At 44.2% G+C, this 23,931-nt stretch overlaps 1 protein-coding gene and 1 long non-coding RNA gene across 17 annotated transcripts in view; one reads left to right on the forward strand and one right to left on the reverse strand.

Moving 5' to 3' along the window:
* Positions 1-13,088, forward strand: part of LOC134341616 (zinc finger protein 239-like) — a 618,489-nt gene extending 605,401 nt beyond the window's left edge. The window contains exon 3 of one of the 2 annotated variants that reach the window (XR_010016795.1): positions 3,582-3,669. The gene's annotated coding sequence lies outside the window, so the exon portion shown is untranslated. Of the gene's footprint in view, positions 1-3,581; positions 3,670-8,646 lie in introns of those variants that run through there. The other variant, XR_010016794.1, reaches the window with a different exon arrangement.
* LOC134341630 (uncharacterized) overlaps positions 8,719-23,931 on the reverse strand; it is a 364,862-nt gene continuing 349,649 nt past the window's right edge. For 11 of the 15 annotated variants that reach the window (XR_010016808.1, XR_010016801.1, XR_010016806.1 and 8 more), the window contains 2 exons: positions 22,809-22,976; positions 8,719-14,079 (listed from right to left, as the gene is read on the reverse strand). This is a non-coding gene — a long non-coding RNA (uncharacterized LOC134341630). The remainder of the gene's footprint in view (positions 14,080-22,808; positions 22,977-23,931) is intronic. The other 4 variants (XR_010016813.1, XR_010016810.1, XR_010016811.1 and 1 more) reach the window with 4 other exon arrangements.

Consider the following 23,931-nt stretch of genomic DNA (forward strand, 5'->3'; position numbering starts at 1 on the left):
TCTCTCGCTCTCCCTGTGGTGATGGGTTCCAAACAGTCACCACTCTGTGGGTGAAGAGGTTTCCCTTGAATTCTCAGCAGTCTGAAGAAGTCGACCTGACTGCAGTTCTGTCTGAGATGTTCTTCGTCCCTCTAATCTCTGGGCTGAGGAAGAATGACATTGGTCATTAAATTCCTTAATCACTACTCATTTCCACGTTATGGGTCATTTTTCCTGCTTCTAAAGGGTTGTTAGAAAACACCACTGTCCTCTAAAGACTGAAAACAGAATGGGAAACCATCAGTTGGATGATCAGTGGAGCAGGGTCAGAAACCAGAGGCAGGTCTGCACAGGGCAGAGTTTGGGGCTCTGGACGATGGTCGGGGTAAGACATATGATGAGGAGAAGGGAATCAGCAACAGGGCATGGCAATGAATGACAGAGTAACAACATTTGGAAGCAGACTGACAGAGAAAATCTTTTGGTTGTCTGACTGATGACACAAACAATACCTGTGGTGAGGTGCTCCACTGGTTGAGGAACATGTGTGTGTGTGTTGGGAATGGTTTTATCTATTGACTGAATTGTTCCTGCTTGTTTATCCTGTAATATTATATCCAGATGGTTTTATGGATGGTCCTGTCTGAAATAATGTATGTATTATCCTATAATTTGTAAGATTTTGACTCTAAAACTGGAACAGCCTTGAATTTATGGTGCCTTTATGAAGTTATGGAGGACATTCATGAGTTTGTATTTTAAAGCAAAATTTTGGTGAATGATATTTGCCACTTTATTGTACCGCTGTAAGTAATCAGATTGAGTTAAACTGCTGCAGGATCCTGGCATGTGTTGCATTGTGTCTGGTTTCTCTTGGCATTTTCTGCACTTATTGCCTTGTTTGTTTGTATTTCATGTACTTTTGATTTTTTTACTTTCTTTTTGTTAACCACCTTGTCCTGTATTTCTGCAAGGAACCCCTCTGTTTCTGGGAAGAGTTCTCCAACTCTCCGTCAGGTGCTCGATGCTTCCTTGTGAACATCTCGTTTGCTTAGAATGTTAGGATGTCTCCCATGGAGGGTTGTACTCATTCCACTGGTTAATGTTTTCTTCCACAGTGATGATTCGTTTTTCTGAGTTGGCCTCTCATTGAAGTTTTCTAGTCTGTATTTCTTATCACAATTTCATATACACACATGGAGTGCTGAATCCTGTTCATTTTTGATGAAAATATAAAGTTAGAAGTTTTATTTGACTGTTGTGTGATTTTTTTTTTCATGTGTGTTATTTCTCTTCTCCTTTCTGTCCAAGGTAGTGTTAATTGAAGTGGGTTTGAATATAAATAGTCTTTTCTAAAGTTTTCTAAAGTTCTTATTTATCTTTGTAAATTTTACGGATTGAAATGGGACCAAGATATTTTCATTAAAAAAGTCAATGTCAGTATTGACAAAAGTGTTTATTGCCTTTGTTGTATTTGTTAACTGTTGAGCTCTGTTTGGCAGGTTTTTTTAAGCCTTGAACTAAATACTGTCAAAGGTTTCCCCTATTTCACACTACTTTCTATTTTCTTTGCTTGTTGATATTCCAGAGACATGAGTATCTGGAAGAGTCCTGGCCTGAAATGTTGATTCCGATCCATAGATGCTGCCTGACATGCTGAGCTCCTCCAGCACTTTGTGTGTAGTTCTCTAGATTTCTACCATCTGCAGGTCCTCGTGTTTCCCAGCTACTTATATGTTTCTTGAAAGAACAAGCTGATAGTGGCGTTCTGTGGCTCTGTTTGTAAAATATTAAATTAAATCATTAGAAAGAGGTGACATACGGTTGGAAGCTGTAGAATCTGTGGGTGGAATTAAGGAACAGCAAATATATTTAAAAAAATCCCTGATGGGAATTGTATGGAGACCTCCAAACAGTAGTAAGTATGTGGTCCACAAATTACAATGGGAGATAGAAAATGTGTGCCAAAAGGGCAATGTTACAATAGTCATGAGGGATTGTCATGCAGGTGATTAGGAAAATTAGGATGGTGTTGGTCTCAAGAGGAGGAATTTCTAGAATGCCTACAAGATGCTTTTTTAGAGCAGCTCGTGGTTGAGCCCACTTGGAGATCAGCTATTCTGGATTGGGTGTTGTAATGAACTGGAATTAATTAGGTCACTTCAGTTCAAAGAACACTTAGGGGCAAGTGATCTTAATATGATCAAATTCACCCTGACTTTAGAGAAGAAGAAGCTAAAGTCAGATGTGAAATAAAGAGAATTAGAGAGGCATGAGAGAAGAATTGGTCAAATTTGATTTGAAAAGAACATGGGCAGGGATGAAAACAGAGCAGCAATGGCTGGAATTTCTGGAAGCAATTCGGAAAGGCACAGGATATATACATTACAAAGAGGAAATAGTATTCTAAAGGTAAGGTGACAAAACCGTGGCTGATAAGAGAAATCAAAGACAACATAAAAACCAAAGACGAGGAATTCTGCAGATGCTGGAAATTCAAGTAACACACATCATAGTTGCTGGTGAACGCAGCAGGCCTGGCAGCATCTCTAGGAAGAGGTACTGACGAAGGGTCTCGGCCTGAAACGTCAACTGTACCTCTTCCTAGAGATGCTGCCTGGCCTGCTGCGTTCACCAGCAACTTTAATGTGTGTTGCATAAAAACCAAAGAGAGGGCATAGAGCAAAAATTACGAGGAAGTTAGAGGATTGGGAAGCTTTTAAAAACCAACAGAATGCAACTAAAACAATTAAGGAAAAGATGGAATACATAGGTGAGCTAGACAGTAATATTAAAGAGGATATCAGATTTTTCTTCAGGTACATTTAGTGTAAAAGAGAAGCGGAAGTGGATATCAAACCACTGAAAAATGATGGTGGAGAGGTAGTAATGGGCTGGGGGTGCACTGTGATGGCAGATGAACTGAGTAAGTATTGTACATCACTCTTATCTGTCAAAGACACTGGCAGGAATATGGAAGTCCCAGAAGTCAGTGATCAGAATGTGTAAAGTTACGTTACTCAGGAGAAGGTTACTGGGAAACAAAGATGGTCTGAAGGTAAAAAGGTCACCTGGACTAGATGGTGAACACCCCAGAGATCTGAAAGAGGTAGCTGAAGAGATGTGGAGGCATTAGCAATGATCTTTCGAGATTCGTTAAGGAAATTATATCCTCAGAAGTCTTTTCCTTCACTACTCCCCCTCTCCCAGTTTCACCTATCACCTACCACTTTTTCCACCCCTCTCACCCCCACACTTCTTCCTCTGACATCTCATCTTTTGATTTCCCTGTCCTGATAAAGGGTCTCGGCCCAAAACATCGACTGTTTACTATTTCCCATATATGCTGCCTGGCCTCCTAGGTTCCTACTGCATTTTGTGTATGTATTGCTTGGACTTCCAGCATCCACAGATTTCCTCCTGTTTTTGATAATAAAAGCAAAAGTGGGGTCATATAATATAGCAAGAAAATAGTGGGAAGTTAGAGGATTGGAAACTTCCACGTAACCAACAGGAGACAACAAAAAAAAACACAGGAGAGACACGATGAAAAATTAAGATAAGTGAGCCAATAATATCAAGTATCAAAATTTCTTTTTCAGATATATAAAGAGTAAAAGAGAGGCAAGAATGGATATTCTGCTGCTGAAAGATGATGCTGGCGAGTTATTAATAAAGCAGAGAAACAGCGGTCGAATGTAATAAGTATTCTGTGTCAATCTTCACTGTGTAAGACACTAGCTGTATCAGACCATAAGACATAGGAGCAGAATTAGGCCATTCAGCCCCATCAAGTCTGCTCCGCCGTTCTATCATGGCTGATCCCAGTTCTTACTCAACCCTATGCATCTGCCTCCTCGGCAGATCCGGTAATGCCCTGACTGATCAGGCAATATTTCCCTGCACAGAAGCTGTGCTGGCTTTGACTTATTTCATCATTGGTCTCCCAGTACCCCAAAACCTCATCTGTTATAATAGACTCTTAACACTTTCCCAGACACTGACGTTAGGCTAACTGGACTATACTTTGCTTTCTTTTGCCTTCCTCCCTTCTCAAAGAGTGGATTGACATTTGCAATTTTCCTCACCTCCGGGACCATGCCAGAATCAAGTGATTCTTGACAGGTCATGACCAATGCATCTGTTATCTCTTCAGCAACCTCTATCAGGACTCTGGGATGTAGTCCAATCTGGTCCAGGTGACTTATCCATGTTAAGAACCTGAGTTTGCCCAGCACGTTTTCCTTTGTAATAGCAATGGCACTCACTCCTGCTCCCTGACACTCACGGATCTCTGGCACACTGCTAGTGTCTTCCACAGAGAAGATAGATGCAAAGTACCTATCAAGTTCATCTACCATCTCTTCCCCATTTCTACCTCATGAGCATCATTTTCCAGCGGTCCAATGTCAACTGTCGCCTCCCTTTCGCATTTTTATAACTAGTTTATATTATTGTCTCGTTTGCCCTCTTATTTTACCTTTAGCATTCTTATCTATTTTTCGTTGCCTGTTTTGAATTTTAAAAGCTACCCAATTATCTAACTTCCTACTCACTTTTGCTGCCTTATATGCACTTTACTTCACTTTTATACAGTCCTTAACTTCCTTTGTCAGCCACGGTAGCCTAGCCCCGCTGTTTGAGAGCTACTTCGTCGGGACACATCTATCCTGTACATTATGAACTATTCTCAGAAACGTCAGCCATTTCTGCTCTGGCGTCATCCCCACGAGTATCCTTCTCCAATCCACCCGGGGAATCACCTCTCTCATGCCTCTGTAATTCCCTTTGTTCCATTGCGATACTATGCATGTGACCTATGCTTCTCCCTCAGAAATTGCAGTAGGAATTCAAGCATATTATTGTCCCTGCCTTCTAATGGTTCCTTTACATTAACCTTCCTAATAAGATCTGGGTTATTACAGAATATCCAATCAAAGATTGTAGTTCCCTGAGTAGGCTCAACCATCTGCTGCTCGAAAAAGCCCTTTCGTAGGAATTCAATACATTCCCTCTCTTGCGATCTGACACAAATATGACTTCCCAATTGTCCTGCAGATTGAAGTCATGCACTACAATTGTGTCATTAAATTTATTACATAAATGCCAACCATTCGGGAGTATCTGGGGCAGAAGTGAGGATACATGCTTTTTACCAAGGAGCGAAGGTGTTTTGGAAACTAAAAGGCCTGAAGGTAGATAAGACTCCTGGACCAGAAGGTGAACACCCCAGGGTTCAGAAAGAGGTAGCTGAAGAGATTGTGAAGGCATTAGAGTCATAGAACACTACAACATAGGAAAATGCCATTCGGCCAATGTAGTCCGTGCCAAAGCATTAATCTGCCGAGTTCCAACAACTTCCACCTGGACCATAGCCCTCCATATCCTTCTCATCCATGGACCAAAGCAAACTTCTCTTAAAGGTTGAAATCGTCCCTGCCACTTGCTCTGGCAGATCGTTGCACACTCTCCCCGCCTCTGAACAAATAACTTCCCCCTTAGTTTTCTCTTAAAGTAATGGGTAACGATGTATCAAGAATCACTAGATTTTGGAATGGTTCTGGTGGACTAGTAAGTACAAATGAGAGGGAGGCAGAAGAAAGAAAATTATAGGACAGTTCGGCTGACCACAGTGGTCAGGAAGGTGTTTGTGTGTATTAAGGGTGAGTTTTTTGGGTACTGTAATTGGGGACGCCTGATGAAGTAGGCCAAGGTCAGCCGGAATCCTTTAGATGAAATTATGTCTGACAAATCACTTGGAATTCTTTGAGGAAATAGCAGGTAGGATAGATAAAGCAGAGCCAGTGGATGTTGTTGACCTGGATTTTCAGATGATCTTTAACAAGGTACCCCATGAAAGGCTCGCTGAGAAAGTAAGGAGGCATGCGATGCAAGGCGACATTGTTTTGTGGATCCAGAACTGGCGTTCCCACAGAAGGCAAAGAGTGGTTGTAGATGGGTCAAATTCTGCACGGAGGTCGGTGACCAGTGGTGTTCCTCAGGGATCTGTTCTGGGACCCCTACTCTTCTTATAAATGACCTGGATGAGGAAGTTAGTAAATTTACTTATGACAAAAAAGGTTGGGGGTGTTGTGAATAGTGTGGAGGGCTGTCAGAGGTTACATTGGGACATTGATAGGATGCAAAACCGGGCTGAGAAGTGGCAGATGGAGTTAACCCCAGATAAGTATGAAGTGGCTCATTTTGGTAGGTCAAATATGATAGCAGAATATAGTATTAATGGTAGGACTCTTGGCAGTGTCGAGGATCAGAGCGACCTTTGGGTCTGAGTCTATAGGACACTCAAAGCTGCTACGCACGTTGACTCTGTGGTTAAAAGGGCATATGGTGCATTGGCCTTCATCAATCGTGGAATTGAATTTAGGAGCCGAGAGGTAATGTTGCAGCTATATAGGACCCTGGTCAGACCCCACTTGGAGAACTGTGCTCAATCCTGGTTGCCTCACTGCAGGAAGGATGTGGAAACCACAGAAAGGGTGCAGAGGAGATTTACAAGGATGTCGCCTGGATTGGGGAGCATGCTCTATGAGAATAGGTTGAGTGAACTCAGCCTTTTCTCCTTGGAGCGACGGAGGAGAGGTTACAGCAGGACTTTGATAGGATGCAAAACTTGGCTGAGAAGTGACAGATGGAGGATGAGAGGTGACCTGATAGGGGTGTATACGATGATGAGAGGCATTGATCGTGTGGATAGTCAGAGGCTTTTCCGAGGGTTGAAATTGCTATCACAAGAGGACACAGGTTTAAGGTGCTGGGGAGCAGAGACAGAGGAGATTGTCAGGGGTAAGTATTTTACTCAGAGAATGGTGAGTGGGTGAAATTGGCTGCCCACAATGGTGGTGGAGGCGGATACGATAGGGTGTTTTAACAGACTTTTGGATAGGTACATGGAGCTGAGAAAATTAGAGGGCAATGGGTAACCCTAGGTAATTTTAAGGTAAGGACATGTTTGGCACAGCTTTGTGGGCTGAAGGGTCTGAATTGTGTTGTAGGTTTTCTATGTTTCTATGAACATACATTTTGTGTCAGTAACAGATTTGGAAATGTTGGATATGGTCTCTCAGCCAAATCGTTGACACAGTTTGGGAACAACTGGGTGCAAAGCATTAGTCCCTACAACACCGACTGGGATATCCTGCAGGCCCGGGAAGGGTCTGGTTACTCCTTGTATTTAAACACACAGAGACCAGGAACTGGAGAAGGCCACTCGGCCCCTCCACACCGTCCTGTCATTCAATAAGACCCGGAGCCCCCAACACCACTCCCACCCCCACTTTGCCCGGACCATTGGCCCCGCTTGCAGGGCAACAGTCTGCCGGTGTTTGCCCCCCAATGTGGTGAATCGCCACCACCGTGGGCTCAGACATTTCCACAGATGAGCCCCTCCTGTCCCCACCGGGACAAACATCCTGTCCGCCCCCTCTCTCACCGTCTTCATCCTTTCAATAAAATCCCCCTCTCCCTCCCCGGGGAACCGGCATCAAACCGACGGGCCGAGCGGTCTCCTCCTACCTCTCAGCGATACATCAGACTCCGGCCGCAGGAGACGCTTCACAAACGCCCCAACTTCCCTCGGAGGGAAATGGAAATAAATCAGAAAGCGGACATTTACTTTGGGATTTGCAGTAACGCCCTCTCGGCTGGTCCGCCTCCACTATTGGGTGTAACCAGTGATTGACATCGCTTCGCACCAATGGGAATAGCGCAGCTCTGCAATCAATTCAATTCCTCTGTTGACTGTTCGGGGGGGGTGGTCGTGGCTCGTGCTCAGTAGCTCAGCCGTTAAACCGAAAAAGCTCGAGCACAGCAGCGCGTGTGTGACGTAAGGCACCGTGCTCGAGACAGCAGATGCAGAAACGGGGAGACCATGGGTGACGTCAGGCGTGGGGGGGGCTGCTGTGTGACGTCACGTGAGGGGAGCGCTTCAGTTTTAAAACACCTTTTGTTGGGTCCGATCTGGAACAACAAAATTAAATTCGGGTTTCATCGGGACCGGATCCGGTGTTGTGAGATGTGTCCGGCTGTGCCGTGTTGTTGGTGGAGTGGGCAGCGGGGTGTTTGTCTCCGGGCTCTCCTCAGCCCCGGTTTTCACTTTGCGACCGAGCCCGGGCCGTGGATCAATTCCTTGTGGTTGTGCAGGGGGTTTGGGGCGAAGGGACAGTCTGTCTGTCTGTGTGGGTCGGGGTTATGAGTGGGTGTGGGTGTGGGTCCCGGCACAAATTAACTTGTAAACACCGGACCATCTGGTGAATTGGATCAGACAGCTTCGCTCGCCTGTCCTTTCAGGAAACAACAATTCTCTCTTCATATTAATGACTGTCTAAACTTGCTGTGAACAAGATTCTGTGTTACAAGATTGTGAGTTACAGAGTCTAGGACAGCTGTCACCGTCATGGGCTGCGAGTGCAGACAGGGATTGGGGTCACTGAGCTGTGCATCAGAGAAGGACACGGGTTTGTACAGCCTCCTGTGGGGTAGAAATGTCCACACGGTGAATTCGGATCTGCTGGCACATCGGGAGTCTGAAAGGGAAAGGGAATAGGGAAGGGGCTGAGCAGAGAGTTTTAACAGGGGAACCTGTTCAGGGGTGGAGGGGTACAGGAGCTGTCTGATAGACCGTTTTAATTGTATTTTATAATCTGACAGATGGTGACTGAGGAAGAAGCTTGTTGACGGAGGATACCCGGAGGCGAGCAGCTCAGACACGGAATCAGGAACTGAATTGAATTGACTTTATTTCTTACATCGATCAGGAGTAAAAATCTTTACCTTACGTCTCCTTCTAAATGTGCAGCGTGCAATCATAGTAATTTATAACAGTTTATAATAAATAAAACAGACAATGTAATATAGAGTACACTCAAATCAGCGTGAGTTCATCAGTCTGACGGCCTGGTGGAAGAAGCTGTCCCGGAGCCTGTTGGTCCTGGCTTTTATGTTGCGGTACCGCTTCCCGGATGGTATCAGGAGAGTGACAGTGATGTGATTTCCTGTGTCACGGGTACAGACAGTCGTCTCAAGTGAGGAGTTTGTGTGGAGATGCAGCTTCCCTGGAGGTGGAGGAAAGAGGGCACACCAACAGGTGGAACCAGCTGTGGGAAGACATGGTTTGTCAGGTCTGACGATGAGCTGAATGTACCATAACCTTCAGACTGAATCAGAAAACCATTCTGAGGGTATTTGAAATGGCAGAAGCAGGGGAGATGTGATCACATGTGCAGAGGGCAGTGGTTGTGTCTCCATCAGACCCTCAGTGAGATGGCTCAAGTTACAATGTGCAGGGATGAAAGCACAGTGTTTGGGGCTGGATTCTGACACAGTGAGAGGGTTAGTTTTGTTGTAAGGAGGCAACATTACTGTCCCCTTACTGTCTTCCCTCTCCACCCCATCCTCCCTCTCACCCCCACATTGGACATAAGTTCAGGGTGAAAGTGAATTCTTTGAGGGGAGTCTGAAGGGGAATTCTACACTCAGAGGTTGGTGGGAGTGTGGAATGAGCTGCCAGTGAAAGTGGTGAATGTGGGTTCGATTTAGACACTAAAGAGAAATTTGGGTGATGAGATGGATGGGAGGTGTATGGAGGCTATGGTGCACATAGTTGGAACTAGGCAGTAAAAACATAAACAGGTCAGCATTGACTAGAAGGGCCGAAGGGCCTGTTTCAGTGCTGCTGGGCTCTGTGACTCTAATAATATTCTGATCTGTAATTTCCACAGTCAGTGCTTTGCTGCTAATGACTGAACCCAGAAATTTACCCAAACAAGAACTGAAAGACTCTTAGCTGGCTACAGAAAGCGTTTACAAGCTGTGATACTTGTCAAGGGGGTGTTACTAAGCACTGACCATGCAGGTAGCCCAAACTTTTGCTTCGGGCCCTTTTCCTTTCTTGCTATTTTGAAACTGTAAACAATGGAAATAAAAATGTAATCCTGCTTAAAATATTAAAGAAATGTGCTATATTTAACTTTGTGCCTTTTGGAAATCAGGTCATCTTTTACTCGCTTAGCTATTCACAGTAACAGAAATTTAACCAGGGGTGCCCAAACATTTACATGGCACTGTATATATCCTGTGCCTTCTGAATTGCTTCCAGAAATTCCTGCCGTTGCTGCTCTGTTTTTATCCCTGCCCGCGTTCTTTGAAAATCAATTTTGACCAGTTTATCTCTTATGCCTCTCTAATTCTCTTTATTCCTCATCTGACTTTAGCTTCTCCTTCTCTAATGTCAGGGTGAATTTGATCATATAAAGATCACTTGCCCCTAAGGGTTCTTTGAACTTAAGTGAACTAATTCATTCTGCATTATTACAACACCCAATCCAGAATAGTTGATCCCCAAGTGGGCTCAACCACGAGCTGCTCTAAAAAAGCATCTTGTAGGCATTCCAGGAATTCCTCGTCTTGAGACCAACACCGTCCTAATTTTCCTAATCACCTGCATGACAATCCCCCATGGCTATTGTAACATTGCCCTTTTGGCACACATTTTCTATCTCCCATTGTAATTTGTGGACCACATACTTACTACTGTTTGGAGGTCTCTATACAATTCCCATCAGGGATTTTTTTTACATTTGCTGTTCCTTAATTCTACCCACAGATTCTACACCTTCCAACCCTATGCCACCTCTTTCTAATGACTTTACTTAATATTTTACAAACACAGCCACAGAATCCCACTATCAGCTTGTTCCTGGCTTGTTCTTTCAAGAAACATATAAGTATCTGGGAAACAAGAGGACCTGCAGATGCTAGAAATCTACAGAACTACACACAAACTGCTGGAGGATCTCAGCATGTCAGGCAGCATCTATGGATGGGAATCAATATTTTGGGCCAAGACCCTTCATCGGGACTCTTGATCCCAATGTATCTGGAATATCAACAAGCAAAGAAAATAGAAAGTAGTGTGAAGTAGGGAAAACCTTTGACAAAATTTCGTTCAAGGCTTTAAAAAACCTGCCAAACAGAGCTCAATAGTTAACAAACACAACAAGGGCAATAAACACTTTCATCAATACCAACATTGGCATTTTTAAAATGAAAGTATCTTGGTTCCATTTCAATCAGTAAAATTTATAAAGATAAATAAGAACTTTGGAAAACTTTAGAAAGGACTATTTACACTGAAACCCACTTAGATTAACACTACCTTGGACAGAAGAAGGAAGTGAAATAACACACATTAAAACAAAATCACACAACAGTCAGATAAAACTTCTAAGTACGAGGGGTGATTCATAAATTCATGGCCTAAGGTAGGAGGAGATGAGTTATACAGCCCTCGTTACATGCACATGCAGTTCAACTCTGAGTGATTATGCAGAAAGTTTGAAGTTAAGAACTTATCAGGGGTAACTGATAGGTTTGTGGCCTAAGGTAGAAGGAAATGAGTTATTAACTTCAAACTTTCCGCATAATCACTCAAAGAGCTGACCTGCATGTGCATATAATGAGAGCTTTATAACTCATCTCCTTCTAACTTAGGCCATGAACTTATCAATCGCCCATCTGTGGACACTTTCTGGAGGTCCAAGATCCGTGTGCTCCACGACTGCTGGACTAAGTGTGTAAATGTAGGAGGGGACTATGTTGAAAAATAAATGTGCTAGGTTTTCTAAAACTGACTCTTACCTGAGGCCGCGAACATATCAATCACCCCTTGTATATATCTTCATCAAAAATGAACAGGATTCAGCACTCCCTGTGTGTATATGCAATCATGTAAGAAATACAGACCAGAAAACATAAATGAGAGGTCAAATCAGAAAAATGAATCATCACTATGGAAGAAAACATTAACCAGTGGAATGAGTATGACCCTCCATGGGAGACGTCCCAATGATCTGAGCAGACAAGATGGTGACAAGGAAGCATCGAGCACCTGACTGAGAGTTGGAGACCTCTTCCCAGAAACAGAGGGGTCCTTGCAGAACTACAGGACAAGGTGGTTAACAAAAGGAAAAGAAAATCAAAAACACATGAAATATAAACAAACAAGGCAGCAAGTGCAGAAAATGCCAAGAGAAACCAGACACAATCCAACACATTTCAGGATTCTGCAGCAGTTTAACTCTGTCAATCAGCCTCCAAATGTTGCTACTCTGTCATTCTTTGCCGCACCCCACTGCTGATTCCCTTCTCCTCGACTTATTTAGTCTGCAGAAAGTTCAAGGGAAACCTCTTCACCCACAGAGTGGTGACTGTTTCGAACCCATCACCACAGGGAGAGCGAGAGATGAACAACAGGGGAGGATTTAAAAGGATTTGTGGAACTGAATCACTGGCAGGGTCCAGCCGGCCTGAGTTGACTCTCTACTGTACACTAGTTGTGTTATAAATTCACTAAGTACCATAGACAGAGTTTAAAATAGAACTGATTTATTTGTCTCTTATCAAGAATATTAAACTCCAGTCCCATTAAAGGTGAATATGCAGCAGAAGAAACTCCTCCCATGCCCAGTGACCAGGGTGCAGAACTGGGTATGGTGAGCAGCAGCAATAATTGCAGAGTTCAGCACCGACAGTCACTCTCGAAATTGCAATGGTGATGGACAAATATCCAGCATGCAGCTTATTGAAACTTTCTTCCCAGTGTGAACCCGGTAGTGGGTCACAAGTGTAACATGCTGTAAGGTTTCACTGCTAATGTAACGGCCTCTCTGTGATGTTTCACTGCTGAGGGAATGGTTTCTCTGTAGCAGCAATGTTTAGGTTACAACTAGAGATAACAGGGTTTTGGAGTGCGGGGTTATCCAATGACAGAAATGTTCTTCCTTGTGAGTCTGGAAGAGAGATTTCATGGTCTTTTGCTGGGGAGAGATGAGAAGACGTGAATGGAGAGAGTGGGCCCATTTTCTTTTTTTTTTGTTTTCTTTACTAACCCTACAGTCAAAGTAAGAATTTTAAATCTCATTCGTTTAATCAGATATTGTGTACTGTTTGTTATTTTGGGGGACTGATTTGTAACACAGGACACATCACACAGCATCCACCAAAACGAGATTTCATAAGTTTGGCCGTGCTGGGGGGGCTATCACCCCCTATATTATGCTGCTAGCTGAAGCGAGAGTTACATAAGATTACATTACTGAGTGAATCGCTTCCCACATTCACAGCAGGTGATCGGCCTCTACCCAGTGTGAACTGACCGGTGTCTCTGTAGATGAGATGATCGAGTGAATCCCGTCCCACACACTGAGCAGGTGAATGGCCTCTCCCCAATGTGAACTGACAGGTGTGTCAGTAGGCGAGATGACCGAGTGAATCCCTTCCCACAGTCTGAGCAAGTGAACGGCTTCTCCCTGGTGTGAACCCCTTCCCACACTCTGAGCAGGTGAATGGCCTCTCCCCTGTGTGAACTCGCTGATGTACCATCAGTTGAGATGATACAGTGAATCCCTTCCCACAGTCTGGGCAGGTGAATGGCCTCTCCCCAGTGTGAACTGACCAGCGTCTCAGTAGGTGAGAAGATTCAGTGAATCTCTTCCCACAGTCCAGCAGGTGAATGGCCACTCTCCGGTGTGAACTCACTGGTGTCTCAGTAACTGAGATGACAAAGAGAATCTCTTCCCACAGTCTGAGCAGGTGAATGTCCTCTCCCCAGTGTGAACTGACTGGTGTTCCTTCAGTTTAGATAAGCAAGTGAATCCCTTCCCACAGTTCGAGCAGGTGAACGGCCGCTCCCCAGTTTGAACTCGCTGGTGTGCCATTAGGTCAGACGACTGAGTGAATCCTTCCCCACAAATTCAGCATATAACCAGCGTCTGCCCAGTGTGAACTGACTGGTGTGTCCACAGGTGGGAAGACCGACTGAATCCCTTCTCACACACAAAACAGGTGAATATCCTTGTCCCAGTGTGAATTTGCTGATGTACCTTCAGTGGAGATGACCGACTGATCCATTCCTACTGTCTGAGCAAATGAATGGGCTCCCCCCTGTGTAAAATGACAGGCATGCCAGCAGGTCAGATGATCAAGTGAATCTCTTGCTCCACTTATTAAATGTCCGGACAGAGACAGCAAAACTGGTGTGTTGTGTTCGAGATTCCCGGAAACAAATTCCTTGTCATTTTTAACCTGCAAAAAAGATTTACAAAACCGATCAATGGGTATAGGACAACATTTCAGATGAGATCACTTGATTTGTCAAGGTGTGAACTGATATCACACTGTTACTGTGAGGTTCAACCCAAGTTAGAGAGAGAAATCATCTTCTAAATGGGCACAGTGCTGGTATCTGGAATGACCATCAAATTCTGATGCTCTTCCTGAATGAATGGGGCATTTCTGCCATCTCCAATCTGTGACTTGGCTCAGTTTGACTCTCTCCATTGGTATTATTCCCTGTTCCCACTGAGCTGCATGGGTTCCTGGCCCCACAGTAACTGAAACACTCTCACACAAATAGCCGGCAGTGCATTCCACACACCCACCACTCTCTGTGTAAAAAACTTACCCCAGACATCCCCTCGGTATCTATTTCCAAGCACCTTAAAACTATGCCGCCTTGTCTTAGCCATTTCAGCCCTGGGAAAAAACCTCTGACTATCCACACGATCAATGCCCCTCATCATCTTATCCATCTGAAAAAGGCTCTAAACATAAACAAGGAAATTATACATTGCTTTGAGGATTTGTTCGAAGTATACAAAATTATGAGGGTATAGATAGGGTAAATGCAAGCAGCTTTTTCCACGGAGGTTGGGTGGGATGACAACCAGAGATCATGGGTAAGTGGGGAAAGTGAAAATTTAATGGGAACATGTGAAAAAGCTGTTTACTGAAATGGTCATGAGAGTGTGGAATGAGATGCCAGCACAAGTGGTGAATATGAGTTCAGCTTCATCATTTCAAAGAAGTTCAGATGTGGGTCTGGATGGTAGGGGTATGGAGGGTGATGGTCCCAGTGCAAGTGGTTGCATTAGACAGCTTAAATGTTTTTTTGGCATTGACTAGATGGGCCAAATAGCCTGTTTCCTTACTGAACTTCTCCATGTTTCCATGACAGAGAAGCTGGACAAACTTGTTTGGAAGGGAAAGGTAGGAGCGACAATGGAGCAGCAATGGCTGGAGTTTCTGGGAGCAATTCGGGAGCTGAGTGATCGATACATTCCAAAGAAGTAGAAGCATTGGAAAGGCAGGAGGACACAACCGTGGCTGAAATGAGAAACCAAAGCCAACATCAAAGTCAGAGAGGGCAAATAATGAGCAAAAACTATTGGGTAACTTTTAGAAACCTACTGAAGATGACTAAAAAAAAAAGTCGGATGAGCTCAGGGGTGGAATGATGATATTGTAGTCATTAATGAGTCTTGGTAGCACCCAACAGTCTGAGGCAGTTAGAGGAACAAAATATCCAGGGCCTGAATATCTCTTGAAAACCAAGGTTCCCTGCACCAGTTACCTTTCAACTTTTATTTTGGCGGGCACATACAAACTGTACACCCTCAAAACTTCACTTCTGAAGGCCTCCCACTTACCAAGTACTCCTTTGCCAGAAAACAGCCTGTCTCAAACCACACTTGTTAGATCCTTTCTGATACCATCAAAATTGACCTTTCTCCAATTTAGAAACTCAACCTGTGGTCCAGACCTATCTTTTCCCATATTTGCTTTGAATCTCATGGCATTATGATCACTAATTTCTGTCTCCAGCCCTGGATCATTTCCTAACAGCTTATTGCACACTTCTACATCGGGTATTCTACGTACTGATTAAGGGCACACTTGACAAACTCAAACCCATGTAGTCCTTTTATAGAATGCGAGTCCCAGTCAATATATGGAAAGTTAAAATCAGTTACTGAATCAACCTTTGTTTCTTGGCATGGTCTGCGATCTCTCTACAAATTTGTTCCTCTGAATCCCTCAGACTGTTGGGTGCAACCAAGTCCCAATAATAGCTACAATATCATAATTCCCTGTCCTGAGCTCATCTGGGTTTCCTACGATGCTTCTTGCATTGTGATATACACAGCTCAGCACATTCATCGCACCATGCTCAAACATTTGATTGCTGACTCTATCTGAGGTCTGAACAACATCTGACTGGTGTCAAGAAAACAAACTCTCCCTCATTGTCACAAAAACAAAGGAGCTGATTGTGGACACAGGAGGAATGGAGACAGGCTAACCCCTATTGACATCAATGGATCTGGGGTTGAGAGGGTGAACAGCTTTAAATTCCTCGGCATAAACATCACCGAGGATCTCACATGGTCTGTACATACTGGCTGTGTTGTGAAAAGAGCACAGCAGCACCTCTTTCATATCAGTCGTTTGAAGAAGCTTGGGATGGGACCCCAAATCCTCAGAAATTTCTACAGGGACACAATTGAGAGCATCCTGACTGGCTGCATCACTGCCTGGTATGGGAACTGTACTTCCCTTAATTGCAAGAACCTGCAGAGAGTGGTGCGGACAGCCCAGCGCAACTGTAGATGTGAACTTCCCACTATTCAGAACATTTACAGAGACAGGTGTGGAAAAAGGGCGCAAAGGATACTGGGGACCCAATTCACCAGAACCACAAACTGTTCCTGCTGCTACCATCCAGGAAATGGTACCACAGCAAAAGGACCAACAGGCTCCGGGACATCATCCTCTACCAGGCCATCAGACTGATTAATTCATGCTGATACAACTGCATTTTAATGTTATATTGACCATCCTATGTACAAACTATTTATTATAAATTACTATAAATTACATATTGCACATTTAGACAGAGACGTAACATAAAGATTTCTACTCCTCATGTATATGAAGGATGTATGTAATAAAGTCAATTCAATTCAATTCACCCTCTCCTCTATCTGTTCTGTCATTGTGGCTCCCATTCCCCCTACAACTTATTTCAACCACATCACCTCTCCCCCCATACTAACATGAGCAAACATTAACACAAGGATATTAGTCCCCTCTTGTTCTGTTCCCCTAACTAACGAATCCCCTATCACCCCTTTGACTTTCCTCTGCCCGGTACTGTCCATCCCCACAACAGTTTCTGAAGTGGTCCACTTGTTGTTGTGTGGGATGGCAACAAGAGTACTCTGCAATGGCTATTTAACCTCATTCCCCTTCCTGACTCTCACCCAGTTTCCTGTGTCCTGCACCTTGGGTGTAACTCACCTCTCTTCATGTCATATCTATCACCCCCTTCAACTCCTGGATGATCCGGAATTCATCCATTTCAAGTTCCAACTCCTTGAAGTACAGGGTTACAAGCTGCAGTTGGATGTATATCTTGTAGGTGAGGGCATCAGGGACATGGGAGGTCTCCCCACCTTTTCACTAATGTCGTCTTTAATTTGTAATGACCAGTGTGCACGTAAAACTTGTATTGTGCATTTTTTTAACCCAGTGACGACATGTGCATAGTGAATTTTATATAGAGAGGTATTCATTTTAACAGCTGGCAAATCACTGTCGATAAGAACTTCGATCTCCTCTGCGTTCGATCAAGTTCATCTGCACTCTCACACAACCTATGCAGCAGGCCTGTAATGAGTAATGAAGGATTTTCTCACCATTGCTTATGCACATTGTCCATATGTGGTTTGCTTGCTAAATTATGCTTTAAAAAGTCAGAATTCCAAATATCACTCCACTTCGTCCCACTAGTAAATTCTACAGCAACTTTTTCATCGCCACAATACACACAGGTAACACCAGTTTCTAAATTGGACATAAATATTTTCCCTGAACCCTCCAGAGGAATTGAGGATAAATAAAAAATTCATTTTGAACCTATGTAAGCACTGGCTAAAAGAATAATTGGGACTGAATAGGATTTTTTGAATTGAAGTAATCTCTGTCTTCAGCAGTTAGCTAAGGCAGGCTCATTAGCATTTCTCTGCGGCTTGTAGACAGACACACTGAGAGCTGATAACATTATAGATTGTACCCTTGTTAGATCATAACATTATATATTGTAAACATGAGGAATTCTGCAGATGCTGGAAATTCAAGCAACACACATCAAAGTTGCTGGTGAACGCAGCAGGCCAGGCAGCATCTCTAGGAAGAGGTACAGTCGACGATTTGGACCGAGACCCTTCGTCAGGACTAACTGAAGGAAGAGTGAGTAAGAGATTTGAAAGTGGGAGGGGGAGGGGGAGATCCGAAATGATGGGAGAAGACAGGAGGGGGAGGGATGGAGCCAAGAGCTGGACAGGTGATTGGCAAAAGGGATATGAGAGGATTATGGGACAGGAGGCACAGGGAGAAAGACAAGGTGGCGGGGGCGGAAGCCAGAGGATGGGCAAGAGGTATAGTCAAAGGGAGAAAAGGGAGAGAGAAAGAAAGAATGTGTGTATATAAATAAATAACGGATGGGGTACGAGGGGGAGGTGGGGCCTTAGCGGAAGTTAGAGAAGTCAATGTTCATGCCATCAGGTTGGAGGCTACCCAGACGGAATATAAGGTGTTCCTCCAACCTGAGTGTGGTTTCATCTTTACAGTAGAGGAGACCGTGGATAGACATGTCAGAATGGGAATGGGATGTGGAATTAAAATGTGTGGCTGAATGTGTGATCGTTTTGCTGAACACCTACGCTCTGTCCGCCAGAGAAAGTAGGATCTCCCAGTGGCCAGGATTTCACCCCGGACACTGGGTACTACTCCCTTGCCAGGTGAACATTTTTCATGTCTACAAGTTGATTTTATTGAATTGCCCAGAGTACATTGCTATAGATACTGCTTAGTTATTATCGAGGTGTTTAGTAGATGGATTGAAGCTATTCCAACTACCAGTAATGCTGCTATGACTGTTGTGAAGGTATATTACAGGAAATAATTCCCAGGTACGGCCTGCCAGAGATGCTGCGTTCTGACAATGGACCACACTTTGTGGCGAAAGTAAACAAACAGGTATGTAACAAACTAGCTATCAAGCACCAGTTCCAGTGTGTACACCACCCACAGGCTGCTGGCATAGTGGAGAGAGCCAATGGCAAGGAAATTGGCCAAACTAACAGCAGAGACTGGACTCACTTGGTGAAGGTCCTACCGTTACCCCTATTCCACATGAGGGTTACCCCACAGGGGAAAACAGGGTTGTCACCAGCTGAAATCATTTATGGACGGCCCATGAGGACACTCTGGGGACCAAGACCTTGTGTACCATTGCTCCCAGAAAGTCTACCAGCAAAATTAGATATGCATACACTAGGGGAAGAGATGGGGAAATACATATGCCAACTAACCAAAATTTTCAAAGCATTACATTCACAGGTACAACAGGCTTACAAGGAAGAGAACTACCCCACAGAGAGGAGGGACTATCCCGCCATAGAACCTCGAAATTTTGTCCTGATCAAGAACTGGGATCGAGGGAAACTCAGACCTCCGTGGAGAGGACCATGTCAGATGTTACTGAGACTCCCACAGCTGTGAAACTGAAGCGGCAATCTCGGTGGATACATCGAACAGACTGCAAACGTTTTACTGAAGGAACTGAGTAGAAGGACTCTCTTGGACTGAAGGAAAATGTATTGGTTGATAGTGGTGTTTGTGTTTATGTCTTTGAGAGGGCTCACCCCAGCATCCGGGAGATCCCATGTTAACACCTTTCTGTCTCTCTGTCACACCTATGCCAAACAGGTAGAACTAGGGGCCTGCTGGGTTTGTAACCAAATTCCCCAGCATGGGAAAACTATGATTCCAATGTCAGTAATCCCGCTCAACCAGAGTGAGGAACTCTCAGCCTGGGCTTTCTCAAATAACACCCGGGGAAGAGAGGTGAGGAACTGTGGTCCAGTCAGAGATGACTGTGGCTGTCAGTGTTTTGAGGGATGGTATCTCAGGCCCCGACCAAACGGAACTTCCTATACTGGGAAACATGCATCCTGGCCATACTTGCAGGTGCCCAGCGGAGAGGAATAACTGAGACTGAGCGATTTTGGATGATCACTTTTCTCTCCTATGGAGCAGCCAGGAATTCACAAGAGATCATCAATTTGGCTACAGCACTTGAGGAGCTGGCCACAATACTGCAGGGGCCCTGACAGAAACACAGGCCCAAGTAACAGAAATATCTACTGAAAAGATTGCAATCTGGCAAACAGCCCTACAGAATCGTATGGCTTTAGATTTTATCCTAGCTGAGAAAGGGGGAACCCGTGCTATTACTGACACAGAATGCTGCACCTATATCCCTGATGAGTCTACTAACATTACATCCCTCTCCGAGCACACTGCCAAGGAGACTGACAGTATCAAGAAAGTAGGGCAGGATTTACACGGGTTCACCAAAGGGTCGAAATGGTGGTCGTCGAAGGTCTGTTCAGTAATATGTGGGGCATGATATTGCAGTATGGCCTAATAGTTGTACATATCATTGTTATAGTTACTGATGTACACTGTTTTACCCACTGATGAGTCAATCATGTAATGATCAAACGGAGGGAATGATAAAGTATGTAAAAGGGTTAACAATAGCAGCCTGTTTTCATGAAAGAAACTGCTGATGATGAACATGACAGACCAATTGAATAACTACTTTGGTTCTGTCTTCACTAAGGAGGACATAAATAATCTTCCGGAAATAGTAGGAGACCGAGGGTCTAGGGAGATGGAGGATCTGAGGGAAATACAGGTTAGTAGGGAAGAGGTGTTAGGTAAATTGAAGGGATTAAAGGCAGATAAATCCCCAGGGCCAGATGGTCTGCATCCCAGAGTGCTGAAGGAAGTAGCCCAAGAAATAGTGGATGAAATAGTGATAATTTTTCAAAACCCTTTAGTTTCTGGACTAGTTCCTGAGGATTGGAGGGTGTCTAATGTAACCCTGCTTTTTAAAAAAGGAGCGAGAGAGAAACCGGGGATTTATAGACCGGTTAGCCTGACATCAGTGGTGGGGAAAATGCTAGAGTCAGTCATCAAAGATGTGATAACAGCACATTTGGAAAGCGGTGAAATCATCGGACAAAGTCAGCATGGATTTGTGAAAGGAAAATCATGTCTGATGAATCTCATAGAATTTTTTGAGGATGTAAATAGTAGAGTGGATAGGGGAGAACCAGTGGATGTGGTATATTTGGATTTTCAAAAGGCTTTTGACAAGGTCCCACACAGGAGATTAGTGTGCAAACTTAAAGCACACGGTATTGGGGGTAAGGTATTGATGTGGATAGAGAATTAGTTGACAGACTGGAAGCAAAGGGTGGGAATAAACGGGACTTTTTCAGAATGGCAGGCGGTGACTAGTGGGGTACCGCAAGGCTCAGTGCTGGGACCACATTTGTTTACAATATATATTAATGACTTAGATGAGGGAATTAAGTGCAGCATCTCCAAGTCTGAGGATGACACGAACCTGGGCGGCAGTGTTAGCAGTGAGGAGGATGCTAAGAGGATGCACGGTGACTTGGATAGGTTGGGTGAGTGGGCAAATTCATGGCAGATGCAATTTAATGTGGATAAATGTGAGGTTATCCAGTTTGGTGGCAAGAACAGGAAAACAGATTATTATCTGAATGGTGGCTGATTAGGAAAAGGGGAGGTCCAACGAGACCTGGGTGTCATTGTACACCAGTCATTGAAAGTGGGCATGCAGGTACAGCAGGCGGTGAAAAAGGCGAACGGTATGCTGGCATTCATAGCAAGAAGATTCGATTACAGGAGCAGGGAGGTACTACTGCAGTTGTACAAGGCCTTGGTGAGACCACACCTGGAGTATTGTGTGCAGTTTTGGTCCCCTAATCTGAGGAAAGACATTCTTGCCATAGAGGGAGTACAAAGAAGGTTCACCAGATTGATTCCTGGGATGGCAGGACTTTCATATGATGAAAGACTGGATTGACAAGGCTTGTACTCGTTGGAATTTAGAAGATTGAGGGGGGATCTTATTGAAACGTATAAAATCCTAAAAGGATTGGACAGGCTAGATGCAGGACGATTGTTCCCGATGTTGGGGAAGTCCAGAATGAGGGGTCACAGTTTGAGGATAGAGGGGAAGCCTTTTAGGACGGAGATGAGGAAAAACTTCTTCACACAGAGAGTGGTGAATCTGTGGAATTCTCTGCCACAGGAAACAGTTGAGGCCAGTTCATTGGTTATATTTAAGAGGGAGTTAGATATGGCCCTTGTGGCTAAAGGGATCAGAGGTTATGAAGGGAAGGCTGGTACAGGGTTCTGAATTGGATGATCAGCCATGATCATACTGAATGGCAGTGCAGGCATGAAGGGCCAAATGGCCTACTCCAGCACCTATTTTCTATGTTTCTGTGTTTCTAGATGTGCTAAGCCATGCTGAGCCATATTTCTTCTTGAGTGTAGCTAGCTGGGGTTTCAGGATGCTTATCTCCTTGTGCACTCATGCGTAGAGATAGGACAACTTCAGTCTGTTCTGTGTGTGAAAGCTATTATGACTATTTTGTAATTTGTCTTTAGGGGCTGTCATGTAGTTCATAACTTTGGCTCCAGCCTGTCCTGTGTGGGGGGTATCTGGATGGATATAACCATGGTGTAAGGGGAATTGTAAGTCAGTTAGTGGATTGGGTGGGAACAGTCATAGACTGTTCCTGTTTGAGCGACTAACTGAGTAAGCCCCGGGTGCTTGGAATAAAGAGTTTGTACTTATACAGTCTCTGAGTGACTTTATCCGGATTCGACTTCCACAGAATTGGAGTGGTTTTAAAGGGCTGGGCTGCTGGAAGCACAATATCAGACCTGGAGTGATTGCAACTGGGTCTGACAGAGGCATAACTTCTTCTGGGCACATTCAGTCTCACTCCAACTATTTCCTACCTTCTTTTGTACAGTTATGTAATGTCTGAAGGACCAGAGTTTGAGTAAATGAGACTCACCAAACTTTCTCCTGACAGAGTCACTGGATTCTCCGAGTCAGATGGGTCCTCTCCAGTTGATGCTCTCAATCCTCGGGCTGGTTCACTTGTTGCTGTTCCCTCGTCTTCAGTCGTGGTTTGCTTCCAGTTGGGGTTTTTCTACCAATAAATCTCTCACCGCAGGTCTAACTTTAACATGAAAGATAATGAAGCACATTAAGAATAAAAAGGAGAACCAAACATTTCTGCTTAATGTTGCTAAGAACAAAACTCACTGAAATTTAAACATTGAACGCAAATATAATGATCTCGGTCAGCAATCTTTTATTGTCCCTCACACGTCACAAAACGATATGGGATAAGAAGGAGTTATCGGTCAGTCATGGTGAGACATCAGACACAGGAACAGAATCAGGTGATTCAATCCATCTGGTCTGCCCCACCACTCAACCATGGCTGAGTTTTATTCCAACACCATATTCCTGCCTTCCTCCTGTAACCCTGAAGCTACTTAGCAATCATGAACATATTAATTTCTGTCATAAATATACCCAAATGGCAGCTTCAACCAACCTCTGTGGCAACAAATTCCACAGATCAGATATATTTAGGCCAAAAAATTTTCCTCATCTCAGTTTTAAAGGGAAGCATATTTATTTAGAGACTCTGCTGTCAGATCAGACTGTCTGTCTAATGGAAACATCCTCTCCATATCCATTGTATCCAGGCTTTTCAGCATTCGGTAGGTTTACTTAACCATACATCCCTCCACCACCCCCACCGTCCCTCTGAACTCCATTGAGCACAGGTCCAGAACCATCAAATGCTCCTCATACATAACGCCGATCATTCCTGAGGTTATTCTTGTAAACCTCGTTAGCAACAACTGTACGAAACACATTTCCAAGAATAACAGACAGATTGGTACCAGGATAATTTACAGGGAAAAGTTGTGCTTTCTTTACTCCTCATACTGTTACCTGCCACAGTAAGATTTTGTGAGTGGGATGATGGAATGGTCTTGTGAGTGGGATGATGGAATGGTCTTGTGACAGTGGGATGATGGAATGGTCTTGTGAGTGGGATGATGGAATGGTCTTGTGACAGTGGGATGATGGAATGGTCTTGTGACAGTGGGATGATG

The sequence above is a fragment of the Mobula hypostoma genome, unplaced genomic scaffold, assembly GCF_963921235.1.
Source record: "Mobula hypostoma unplaced genomic scaffold, sMobHyp1.1 scaffold_36, whole genome shotgun sequence".
NCBI classification, from domain to species: domain Eukaryota; kingdom Metazoa; phylum Chordata; class Chondrichthyes; order Myliobatiformes; family Myliobatidae; genus Mobula; species Mobula hypostoma.